The sequence below is a fragment of the Lolium rigidum genome, chromosome 6 (assembly GCF_022539505.1).
Source record: "Lolium rigidum isolate FL_2022 chromosome 6, APGP_CSIRO_Lrig_0.1, whole genome shotgun sequence".
In the NCBI taxonomy this organism is placed as follows: Eukaryota; Viridiplantae; Streptophyta; class Magnoliopsida; order Poales; family Poaceae; genus Lolium; species Lolium rigidum.
The window spans coordinates 298,781,196-298,793,871 of NC_061513.1; positions in this window are offsets into that span (position 1 = coordinate 298,781,196).

Below are 12,676 nucleotides of genomic sequence, written 5' to 3' on the forward strand. Positions count from 1 at the left end.
ATTTAGCGTCAAGATCTATAAAGATAGATTGAAACGCATAATAAGTTTAAGTCAAAGTACATAGAATGAATATTGAAGTAGTTCAATATGAAAACATTAAGAAGGTGCTCTTTTCCATCTGGATGTTTAAACAAGACTTGAGTGTATTTGACACTCAATGAGTAAAAACACATGAGTGATTTTAGATCACGAATAATATGTACACAATCAGATGTCCTATGCTCTAAAAGTGGTACGAGCATATATCAGAATGATTTATATGATGATCATTGGAGAACAGTAAGAATATCCCTGAGTGCTTTGTCAGAGCCGAGGATATATATATATATAGTTTTGTATGGGGTAATGACAAATAAATCATTGTAAGGTGTTACACCGATCTTAGTTTGGTCACATATAAAATAAATTTCAATTTCAATTAGGCTAAATGTGTTCATTAAAAGGTAGCACAATGGGCTAGAAAGAGTCTATGCTAGATTTAGATAAGTTCTAAATATTGTGACGGATTGTACAAATGAAGGCAGAGATCTCATTGTTTTGACAGTGATCAATTGTTTTGACAATGATCAAAGGTGTTTGAGTCGAAGAGTTCTTTGAGAACTTGGTGTAGTTCCGGTAGTGTCAGAACTATGAAACTATATTGTATGTGACAATATTGGTAACATATTTCAGACCTCGGAATTAAGGTTCCACCAGAAGACCAAACATATACGTTTAATGCCGACTCATTTGAAAAACTGAGTAATGCGTAGAGACGCAAATGAATTGCAAAATACATACGTTTCTGAGTATGTCAGATTCGCTGACTGAAACCTCTCCCATAAGCAAACATGATAAGCACCATAAGGCCGAGGTGTTATATATTTACAAATGTAAACTAGATTATTGACTCTAGTGCAAGTGGGAGACTGTTGGAGATATGCCCAAGAGGCAATAATAAAAGTGTTTATTGTTATATCTTAGTGTTCATGATAAAAGTTTACATCCCATGCTATAATTGTATTAACCGGAAACATTAATAGTTGTGTGTATTGTAAACATAAAGGAGTCCCTAGTAAGCCTCTTGTTAAACTAGCTTGTTGATTAATAGATGATCATGGTTTCCTGATCATGAACATTGGATGTTATTAATAACAAGATCATATCATTAGGTGAATGATGTGATGGACATACACCCATAGTAAGCGTAGCATATGATCAAGTCATTTAGTTCTTTATGCTTCTAGCTTTAATATGCATAGTAACTTAATCCTTCGACCATGAGATCATGTTAATCACCTACACCGGATGGATGCTTTGATGACACCAAACACTACTGCGTAAATGGGTTGTTATAAAGGTGGCATTAAGTGTTTGGAAAGTATAGGGTTGAGGCACTTGTATCAATAGTGGCATTTGTCCATCCTAATGACGGATAGATATACTCTGGGCCCTCTCGGTGGAATGACATCCAATTAGCTTGCAAGCATGTGACTGGTTCACAAGGGATATCATATCACGGTACGAGTAAAGAGTACTTATCTGTAACGAGGTTGAACTAGGTATGGAGTTACAGACGATCAAACTTCGGATAAGTAAAATATCGCGAGACAAAGGGAATCGTTATTTTATGTGAATAGTTCTTTTGATCACGAAGTCATCGTTGAATATGTGGGAGCTATTATGGATCTCCAGGTCCCGCTATTAGTTATTGATCGGAGAGGAGTCTCGATCTAGTTCTCGAACCGTAGGGTGACACACTTAAGGTTTGATGTCGTTTTAAGTAGATATGGAATATGGAATGGAGTTAGAATGTTGTTCGGAGTCTCGGATGGGATCCAGGACATCACGAGGAGTTCCGGAATGGTCCGGAGAATAAAATTCATATATAGGAAGTAACTTTCCATGTTTGGAAATGATCCGGTGCATTTATGGAAGGCGCTAGAATGTTCTACAACCTTCCAGAAGAAATCACCATGGAAGGTGGAGTCCCAGATGGACTCCACAAACCCTAGACCGACCAAAGGGGAAGGTGGAGTCCATGGTGGACTCCACCACCATGGCCGGCCATAGGGGAAGGAAAGGGAGCAATCCCACTTCCCCTAGGTTTCACCCATATGGAAGTTTTTTAGTTAGACTCTTATTCGGATTTTGGGCAAACCCTTGGGGGTTCCACCTATATAAAGAGAGGGAGAGCGAGAGGGCTGGCCATGACTTGGCCGCACCACCCAAGGGGCACCAAGGCTGGCGCCCAAGAGCACCCCTCTCCCAAACCCTAGCTACTCCCTCCTCCTTCTTCTCCCGCAGCGCTTACGCCGAAGCCCTGCCGGAGATCTCCACCACCACCGTCACCACACCGTCGTGTTGGCGGGATTCCGAGGAGGATCTACTACATCCGCTGCCCGCTGGAACGGGGAGAAGGACGTCGTCATCAACATCGTACGTGTGACCGAGTACAGAGGTGTTGTCCGACCGTGGTACCGTCAAGATCTTCTACGCGCTTTTGCAAGCGGCAAGTGATCGACTACATCAACCACGAGATCTAATCTCGTTAACGCTTAGCGATCTTCGAGGGTATGTTGATCTTCACCTCGTTGCTACCATCTACTTGATTAGATCTTGGCTTGTTATTCGTTCTTGCGGTAGAATTTTTTTTGTTTTTTATGCTACGAATCCCTACAATTCCTTGAGGTTTCAAATTTTGCACCGTTCAATGCTTCGGAATTCCTCTTTTGTTACCGTTGCACGACCTAAAATATAAGTTATTTCAAATTTTAAATTAATGCTTACAAAATACATTTATCTTTTTTAGAACTTCAAATGTTACTCTTAATTTTCTCAAAAATAGCAACTATGAAAATATATTTCACGGTGATTCTAACAATTTTGAGAATTTTGACTTTATCAAAAAAAATGCATCCTATTTTGGGAAGGAGGGAGTAGTAGAGGCTAGATACTAGATAAAAGAAAATCCTCCACTCTATATATTTACTTCAATGCTTTCAATCGGGTTAACTAGTTATACTACTTCATTTAATAAAGATGTGCATATCTCCACTTTTATTGATTCAAAGATTTAGAAAATATCTTTTCATTAATTGTGAGATTTTTAGACGGCTTTTTACGCAGCGGTAGTACGACCAGAAATGGGGAACCGTATATTCAAAATCAACCATCAAATAGACAGTCCACTCGCCTTGCACTTGCCGGATTTGCCCTTCTTCTCAACCATCGTCAGTTTCCATTTATGAGTGAATTTATATGGTGTTTTAAACTTACTTTATGAATATAAAATTCCTCATCAAATGCCCCATCTACTAATATTTGTGTTGATTATGTATGATTAATTGTTTCTGATCATTCGAACATTTCGCAACCATTAGTTTTTGTTATGATTTTATTATTTTTCCTTAGCTTTGGTGTGTGTTTAGGTGTACTATAATTCGTATGAATAAATCATGACGAAAGATCCATTTTGGATGCAATCTGGAGGAGTCACAGGCACCAGATGCAGGACATGTCGAGTGTGGAGCAAAATGATATTTTTTTATCACAACAAATTAAAGATTCAAGGCCATGGTGTTGTATCCCTTGTATATACGGATCCGACAAGCCCAAGAACACCCATTAGGAGTTTGTATGAAGAAATGTCTTTCAAAACAAATTCCATGATAAAGATAACGAGCATCAGTATGATTAGGGTGGCCTTACCAGCCAACCCCACCAACATCCAATGGGTCCAGGACGTTAAATCGCGCATATTTCGTGAAGGGGCGACCAGCATATTTGATGCAGAAGACTCCTAAAAGATCTAACTAACCTAAAGATCATATTTAAGGTTGCAAATCCCTAGCCACCGCCTCACTCGTGCATGCCTCCATAAAAAAATCAGTCTCCATCACCAAGGCAGATCTCTGCTTCACACCACCTCAAGATCCATCTTCATCCACTATAGGGTTGCATGCAAGGAAAAAAAATTGTCCTACACAAACCACCCAAGATCTATCTATGAGGATGCGTGAAGATTTTAAACGTAGTGATCCCCTGCATCTAGGTGTATTCCTCCCAACCACGAGGATTATTTCCTTCTTGCTCTGAGGGTCAAACGTATCATCCCTCCGGTAGTATCCACGCATGCGGTGATTCAATCCATCGGTGTTCTGCCTTCTAGGGTGTTGCGCTCACGGTGAGAGTGGTGCGGCCTTTCGGCGAATGTGGAGAACTCTACAAGGGAGGGGAAGAGAGAGATATAGATAGATAGATATATAGATAGATAGATAGGTAGATAGAGAGAGAGAGAGGGTAACATCCAAAGAACCGAGGGATTGATTGTGTACGATGACGAGGGGTTGCTTCTGTTTAGATAGGAGGAGACGGGAGGGGAAACAACTTGGAGGAGGAGCAGAGGCTTCCCCTCCCCATATGGAAGGTTAGGTGCTCCTAGTGAATGGGTTAGTTCAGTTCATTGTATCCTAGGAAAGGAGGGTTCACGGTAATACCTAATGAATATCAAGAACTACCTCATGTACGACCAACGGTAGGATACAAGATGTGTATCGATTTTAGAAAACTGAATAAGGAAATAATAAAAGATCACTATTCTATACCCTTCATAGATCAAACATTGACTTGCTAAGCATTCTCATTTCTGTTACTTGGATAGTTATTCTAGTTTTTCACAAATAGTTTTCCACCCTGATAATCAACTCCAAACTACATTTAATTGTCCTTTTGGTTTCTATGTTGATGAGTGCATTTTTAGCATGTTTTCGTACCGTTATTTCATTAAGTTATCATTAAGTAGTGGTAGGTATTTTGTATTTCACCGCGCTACCGCGCCCTTTTATGCTTGTTGATGGCGTGTAAGCCACACGTCCGTTGGGAACCCCAAGAGAAAGGTGTGATGCGCACAACAGCAAGTTTTCCCTCATTAAGAAACCAAGGTTATTGAACCAGTAGGAGTCAAGGAACACGTGAAGGTTGTTGGTGGTGGAGTGTAGTGCAGCGCAACACCAGGGATTCCGGCGCCAACGTGGAACCTGCACAACACAATCAAAGTACTTTGCCCCAACGTAACGCAGTGAGGTTGTCAATCTCACCCGGCTTGCTATAAACAAAGGATTAGATGTATTGTGTGGAAGATGATGTTTGTTTGCGAAGAACAGTAAAGAACAATTGCAGTAGATTGTATTTCAGATGTAAAGAATGGACGGGGGCCCACAGTTCACTAGTGGTGTCTCTCCCATAAGATAAATAGTATGTTGGGTGAACAAATTACAGTTGGGCAATTGACAAATAAAGAAGGCATAACAATGCACATACATATATCATGATGAGTACTATGAGATTTAATCGGGGCATTACGACAAAGTACATAGACCGCTATCCAAGCATGCATCTATGCCTAAAAAGTCCACCTTCATGTTATCATCCGAACCCCTTCCAGGTATTAAGTTGCAAACAACGGACAATTGCATTAAGTATGGTGCGTAATGTAATCAACACAAATATCCTTAGACAAAGCATCGATGTTTTATCCCTAGTGGCAACAGCACATCCACAACCTTAGAGGTTGTCGTCACTCCCAGCATTCAATGGAGGCATGAACCCACTATCGAGCATAAATACTCCCTCTTGGAGTTACAAGTATCAACTTGGCCAGAGCCTCTACTAGCAACGGAGAGCATGCAAGAACATAAACAACATATATGATAGATTGATAATCAACTTGACATAGTATTCAATATTCATCGGATCCCAACAAACACAACATGTAGCATTACGGATAGATGATCTTGATCATGATAGGCAGCTCACAAGATCTAACATGATAGCACAATGAGGAGAAGACAACCATCTAGCTACTGCTATGGACCCATAGTCCAGGGGTGAACTACTCACACATCGATCCGGAGGCGATCATGGCGATGAAGAGACCTCCGGGAGATGATTCCCCTCTCCGGCGGGGTGCCGGAGGCGATCTCCCGAATCCCCGAGATGGGATTGGCGGCGGCGGCGTCTCTGGAAGGTTTTCCGTATCCTGGCTCTCGGTACTGGGGGTTTCGCGACGAAGGCTTTAAGTAGGCGGAAGGGTAGGTTTAGGGGCGACACGAGGGACCCACACACTAGGGCCGCGCGGCCAAGGCCTGGGCCGCGCCGCCCTGTTGTGTCGCCACCTCGTGGCCCCACTTCGTATCTCCCTCAGTCTTCTGGAAGCTTCGTGGAAAAATAAGACCCTGGCGTTGATTTCGTCCAATTCCGAGAATATTTCCTTTGTAGGATTTCTGAAACCAAAAAAACAGCAGAAAACAGCAACTGGCTCTTCGGCATCTCGTCAATAGGTTAGTGCCGGAAAATGCATAATAATGACATATAATGTGTATAAAACATGTGAGTATCATCATAAAAGTAGCATGGAACATAAGAAATTATAGATACGTTTGGGACGTATCAAGCATCCCCAAGCTTAGTTCCTACTCGCCCTCGAGTAGGTAAACGATAACAAGGATAATTTCTGAAGTGACATGCTATCATAATCTTGATCATACTATTGTAAACCATATGAGATGAATGCAGCGATTCGAAGCAATGGTGAAGACAATGAGTAAACAAATAAATCATATAGCAAAGACTTTTCATGAATAATACTTTCAAGACAAGCATCAATAAGACTTGCATAAGAGTTACTCATAAAGCAATAAATTCAAAGTAAAGGCATTGAAGCAACACAAAGGAAGATATAAGTTTCAGCGGTTGCTTTCAACTTCAACATATATATCTCATGGATAATTGTCAACACAAAGTAATATAACAAGTGCAATAAGTAAACATGTAAGAATCAATGCACAGTTAACACAAGTGTTTGCTTCTAAGATACAAAGAATGGGTAAACTGACTCAACAATAAAATAGAAGATAGGCCCTTCGCGGAGGGAAGCATGGATTACTATTTTTGTGCTAGAGCTTTTCATTTTGAAAACATAGAAACAATTTTGTCAACGGTAGTAATAAATCATATGTGTTATGTATAAGATATCCTATAAGTTGCAAGCCTCATGCATAGTATACCAATAGTGCTCGCACGTTGTCCTAATTAGCTTGGATTAACATTGATTATCATTGCATAGCATATGTTTCAACCAAGTGTCACAAAGGGGTACCTCTATGCCGCTTGTACAAAGGTCTAAGGAGAAAACTCGCATTGGATTTCTCGCTTTTGATTATTCTCAACTTAGACATCCATACCGGGACAACATAGACAACAGATAATGGACTCCTCTTTAATGCATAAGCATTCAACAACAAATAAAATTCTCATAAGAGGTTGAGGATTAATTGTACAAACTGAAACTTCCACCATGGATTATGGCTGTAGTTAGCGGCCCAATGTTCTTCTCTAACAATATGCATACTCAAACCATTTGATCATGAAAATCGCCCTTACTTCAGACAAGACGAACATGCATAGCAACTCACATGATATTCAACAAAGGTGTAATAGTTGATGGCGTCCCCAGAAACATGGTTACCGCTCAACAAGCAACTTATTAAGAAATAAGATACATAGCTATATATTCTTCACCACAATAGTTTTTAAGGCTATTTTCCCATGAGCTATATATTGCAAAGACAAAGGAAAGAATTTTAAAGGTAGCACTCAAGTAATTTACTTTGGAATGGCAGAGAAATACCATGTAGTAGGTAGGTATGGTGGACACAAATGGCATAGTTTTTGGCTCAAGGATTTGGATGCACGAGAAGAATTCCTCAATACAAGGCTAGGCTAGCAAGGTTGTTTGAAGCGAACTCAAGTATAAAACGGTGCAGCAAAACTCACATATGAACATATTGCAAGCATTATAAGACTTTACATCGTCTCCTTGTTGTTCAAACACCTTAACCGAGAAAATATCTAGACTCTAGAGAAACTAATCATGCAAACCAGATTTTAACAAGCTCTATGTAGTTCTTCATTAATAGGTGCAAAGTACATGATGCAAGAGCTTAAACATGATCTATATGAGCACAACAATTGCCAAGTATCAAATTATTCAAGACATTATACCGTTTACCACATGCAGCATTTTCTGTTTCCAACCATATAACAATGAACGAAGTAGTTCACCCTTCGCCATGAACATTAAAAGTAAAGCTGAGAACATATGTGTTCATACGAAACAGCGGAGCGTGTCTCTCTCCCAAACAAAGAATGCTAGGATCCGATTTTATTCAAACAAAAACAAAATAAAAACAAACAGACGCTCCAAGTAAAGCACATAAGATGTGACGGAATAAAAATATAGTTTCACTAGAGGTGACCTGATAAGTTGTCGATGAAGAAGGGATGCCTTGGGCATCCCCAAGCTTAGATGCTTGAGTCTTCTTAAAATATGCAGGGATGAACCACGGGGGCATCCCCAATCTTACACTTTTCACTCTTCTTGATCATATTGTATCATCCTCCTCTCTTGACCCTTGAAAACTTCCTCCACACCAAACTCGAAACAATCTCATTAGAGGGTTAGTGCATAATTGAAAATTCATATATTCAGAGGTGACATAATCATTCTTAACACTTCTGGACATTGCACAAAGCTACTGAAAGTTAATGGAACAAATAAATCCATCAAACATAGCAAAACAGGCAATGCGAAATAAAAGGCAGAATCTGTCAAAACAGAACAGTCCGTAAAGACGAATTTTTAGAGGCACTGGACTTGCTCAGATGAAAATGCGCAAATTGAATGAAAGTTGCGTACATATCTGAGGATCACGCACGTAAATTGGCAGATTTTTCTAAATTTTCTACAGCAGGGGCGGCTCAATTTCGTGACAGCAAGGAATCTGTTCCTGAGCAGTAATCCAAATCTAGTATTGACTTTACTATCAAAGACTTTACTTGGCACAACAATGCAATAAATAAAGATAAGGAGAGGTTGCTATAGTAGTAACAACTTCCAAGACTCAAATATAAAACAAAGTGCAGAAGTAAAATAATGGGTTGTCTCCCATAAGCGCTTTTCTTTAACGCCTTTCAGCCTAGGCGCGGAAAGTGTGTATCAAGTATTATCAAGAGATGAAGCATCAACGAGAGGGGTTTGGAGTTTTCTCAACTATGCATTGTATCTTATCTATGTAAGTTTCAGAGGCCCCTTTTTCATTACTCTTAGGCTTGCTATTCTCATCAAACAAATTTTCAGGAACAAGCCAACCATAGTTATTTTCTAGAGATTCATGCATTCCTAGGAGCTTGCAAGGTATTGATGTCTTAATCTCCCCTTCACAATTAACTTTATTAGTGTACTTTAATCTATCTTTTTCCATTTTTTCAAGGGTACTAGCAAAATTGGTATAAGAGCCAAGCATCTTATATTTAATAAAGACTTTTCTAGCCTCTCTTGCTACACCACCAAATTCTTTAAGAAGGGTTTCTAAGACAAAATCTTTCTTTTCTCCTTCCTCCATATCACAGAATGTAAGAAACATGTGTTGAATTATAGAATTGAGATTAACAAATTTAGTTTCCAACATGTGTACTAAAGAAGCAGCAGCAATTTCATAAGTAGGGGCAAGTTCTACCAAGTGTCTATCTTCAAAATCTTCAGCTGTACTAACATGAGTGAAAAAATCTTCTATATTATCTCTTCCAATTATAGACCCTCGTCCCACCGGTATGTCTTTTAGACGGTACTTAGGAGGAAACATGATGAAATAAACAAAAGGTAAATAAAGTAAATGCAAGTAACTAATTTTTTTGTGTTTTCAATATAGAGAACAAGACAGTAAATAAAGTAAAACTAGCAACTATTTTTTTTGTGTTTTTGATATAGAGAGCAAACAAAGCAGTAAATAAAATAAAGTAAAGCAAGATAAAAACAAAGTAAAGAGATTGGATGTGAGAGACTCCCCTTGCAGCGTGTCTTGATCTCCCCGGCAACGGCGCCAGAAAAAGAGCTTGATGGCGTGTAAGACACACATCCGTTGGGAACCCCAAGAGGAAGGCGTGATGCGCACAGCAGCAAGTTTTCCCTCAGTAAGAAACCAAGGTTATCGAACCAGTAGGAGTCAAGGAACACGTGAAGGTTGTTGGTGGCGGAGTGTAGTGCGGCGCAACACCAGGGATTCCGGCGCCAACGTGGAACCTGCACAACACGATCAAAGTACTTTGCCCCAACGTAACAGTGAGGTTGTCAATCTCACCGGCTTGCTCAGTAAACAAAGGATTAGATGTATTGTGTGGAAGATGATGTTTGTTTGCGAAGAACGATAAAGAACAATTGCGGTAGATTATATTTCAGATGTAAAGAATGGACCGGGGTCCACAGTTCACTAGTGGTGTCTCTCCCATAAGATAAATAGCATGTTGGGTGAACAAATTACGGTTGGGCAATTGACAAATAAAGAAGGCATAACAATGCACATACATATATCATGATGAGTACTATGAGATTTAATCAGGGCATTACGACAAAGTACATAGACCGCTATCCAGACATGCATCTATGCCTAAAAAGTCCACTTTCGGGTTATCATCCGAACCCCGTCCGGTATTAAGTTGCAAACAACGAGACAATTTCATTAAGTATGGTGCGTAATGTAATCAACACAAATATCCTTAGACAAAGCATTGATGTTTTATCCCTAGTGGCAACGAGCACATCCACAACCTTAGAGGTTGTCTGTCACTCCCAGATTCAATGGAGGCATGAACCCACTATCGAGCATAAATACTCCCTTTTGGAGTTACAAGTATCAACTTGGCCGAGCCTCTACTAGCAATGGAGAGCATGCAAGAACATAAACAACATATATGATAGATTGATAATCAACTTGACATAGTATTCAATATTCATCGGATCCCAACAAACACAACATGTAGCATTACGGATAGATGATCTTGATCATGATAGGCAGCTCACAAGATCTAACATGATAGCACAATGAGGAGAAGACAACCATCTAGCTACTGCTATGGACCCATAGTCCGGGGGTGAACTACTCACACATCGATCCGGAGGCGATCATGGCGATGAAGAGACCTCCGGGAGATGATTCCCCTCTCCGGAAGGGTGCCGGAGGCGATCTCCTGAATCCCCGAGATGGGATTGGCGGCGGCGGCGTCTCTGGAAGGTTTTCCGTATCGTGGCTCTCGGTACTGGTGGTTTCGCGACGAAGGCTTTAAGTAGGCGGAATGGTAGGTTTAGGGGCGACACGAGGGACCCACACACCAGGGCCACGCGGCCAAGGCCTGGGCAGCGCCGCCATGTTGTGTCGCCACCTCGTGGCCCCACTTCGTATCTCCCTCAGTCTTCTGGAAGCTTCGTGGAAAAATAAGACCCTGGGCGTTGATTTCGTCCAATTCCGAGAATATTTCCTTTGTAGGATTTCTGAAACCAAAAACAGCAGAAAACAACAAGCTGGCTCTTCGGCATCTCGTCAATAGGTTAGTGCCGGAAAATGCATAATAATGACATATAATGTGTATAAAACATGTGAGTATCATCATAAAAGTAGCATGAAATATAAGAAATTATAGATACGTTTGGGACGTATCACTTGTCTACCCAGGATCTCCAAATAATAAGTCAATAATGAAATACTAATGAAACTATCATATCCTGGCATTTTGACGTGATAAAAATCATTCTTGCACTTAATAATACGCCTGGGCGAAAGGACAATGCGAGGACAACCTTATGTAATTAAGTTTAACGGGCATCGTTACGGGCGGGCCTTGCCCGTACCGTCCGCTCGTACCACCCGTCGGAAGCACCACCTCGCCAAATACTTTCACCTCGCGAGACGGATCTGAGATCCACGCACAAATATGGCCATAATCATGTGAGGCGGCTCATATTGCACTAAGAACTATGAAGAACATGAGAGAAATAGATCAAGCTACTACCACAAACCCGTAGTCCAGAGGTGAACTACTCTCCCTTGATCATGGTGATGATGATGAAGATGATGGAGAAGGTGGAGATCCCTCCAGCGGTAATACCAGTGGAGTTTCCCCCTCCAATCTTCTCTGCAGCAGCCTCCATTTTCGTGTTTATGTGTTTGTGTGGCGGTCTCCTCCCGAGAACTCTTCGAGGCCATATATATAATGATTTTTAGGTCAAAATACGTCGGTGGGCGTCAGAATCAGGGCAATCGGACGATCGACGACCGAAAGAGGGTGGGGTTCCAGGGCTTCTTCTCCCGATGACAAAGTGACGCTCCAAAGATCCCAGATAAATTTGACTCCATATAGGTCTCTGAAAGTGAAAAATACGCAAAACAGGGTTTCCGGGGTTATAAACCAAATAAAGGGGATCATTGGTTAATCCCCATAAATCAATGTAAAACATGGTATTATCATCATAATGTTGCAAATATGTGATAATTTAATATGATAATGGACAAAGTTCATTTATGCATTTACATGCATCAAAGCTCCGCTGTGTCTCCCTCTTCCTCACTTCTGATGCATGTATAATGCATACATGAACTTTGTCCTTTATCATATTGAATTCCCACATATTTGCAACATATATGATGATAATACCATGTTTTACATTGATTTATGGGGATTTACCAATGATACCCTTATTTGGTTTATAACTATGCAGAACAGGAAAACCCTATTTTCCGTATTTTTCACTTTAAAAGACCTATATGGAGTCAAATTGACCTAGGATTTTTGTAGCGTTACTTTT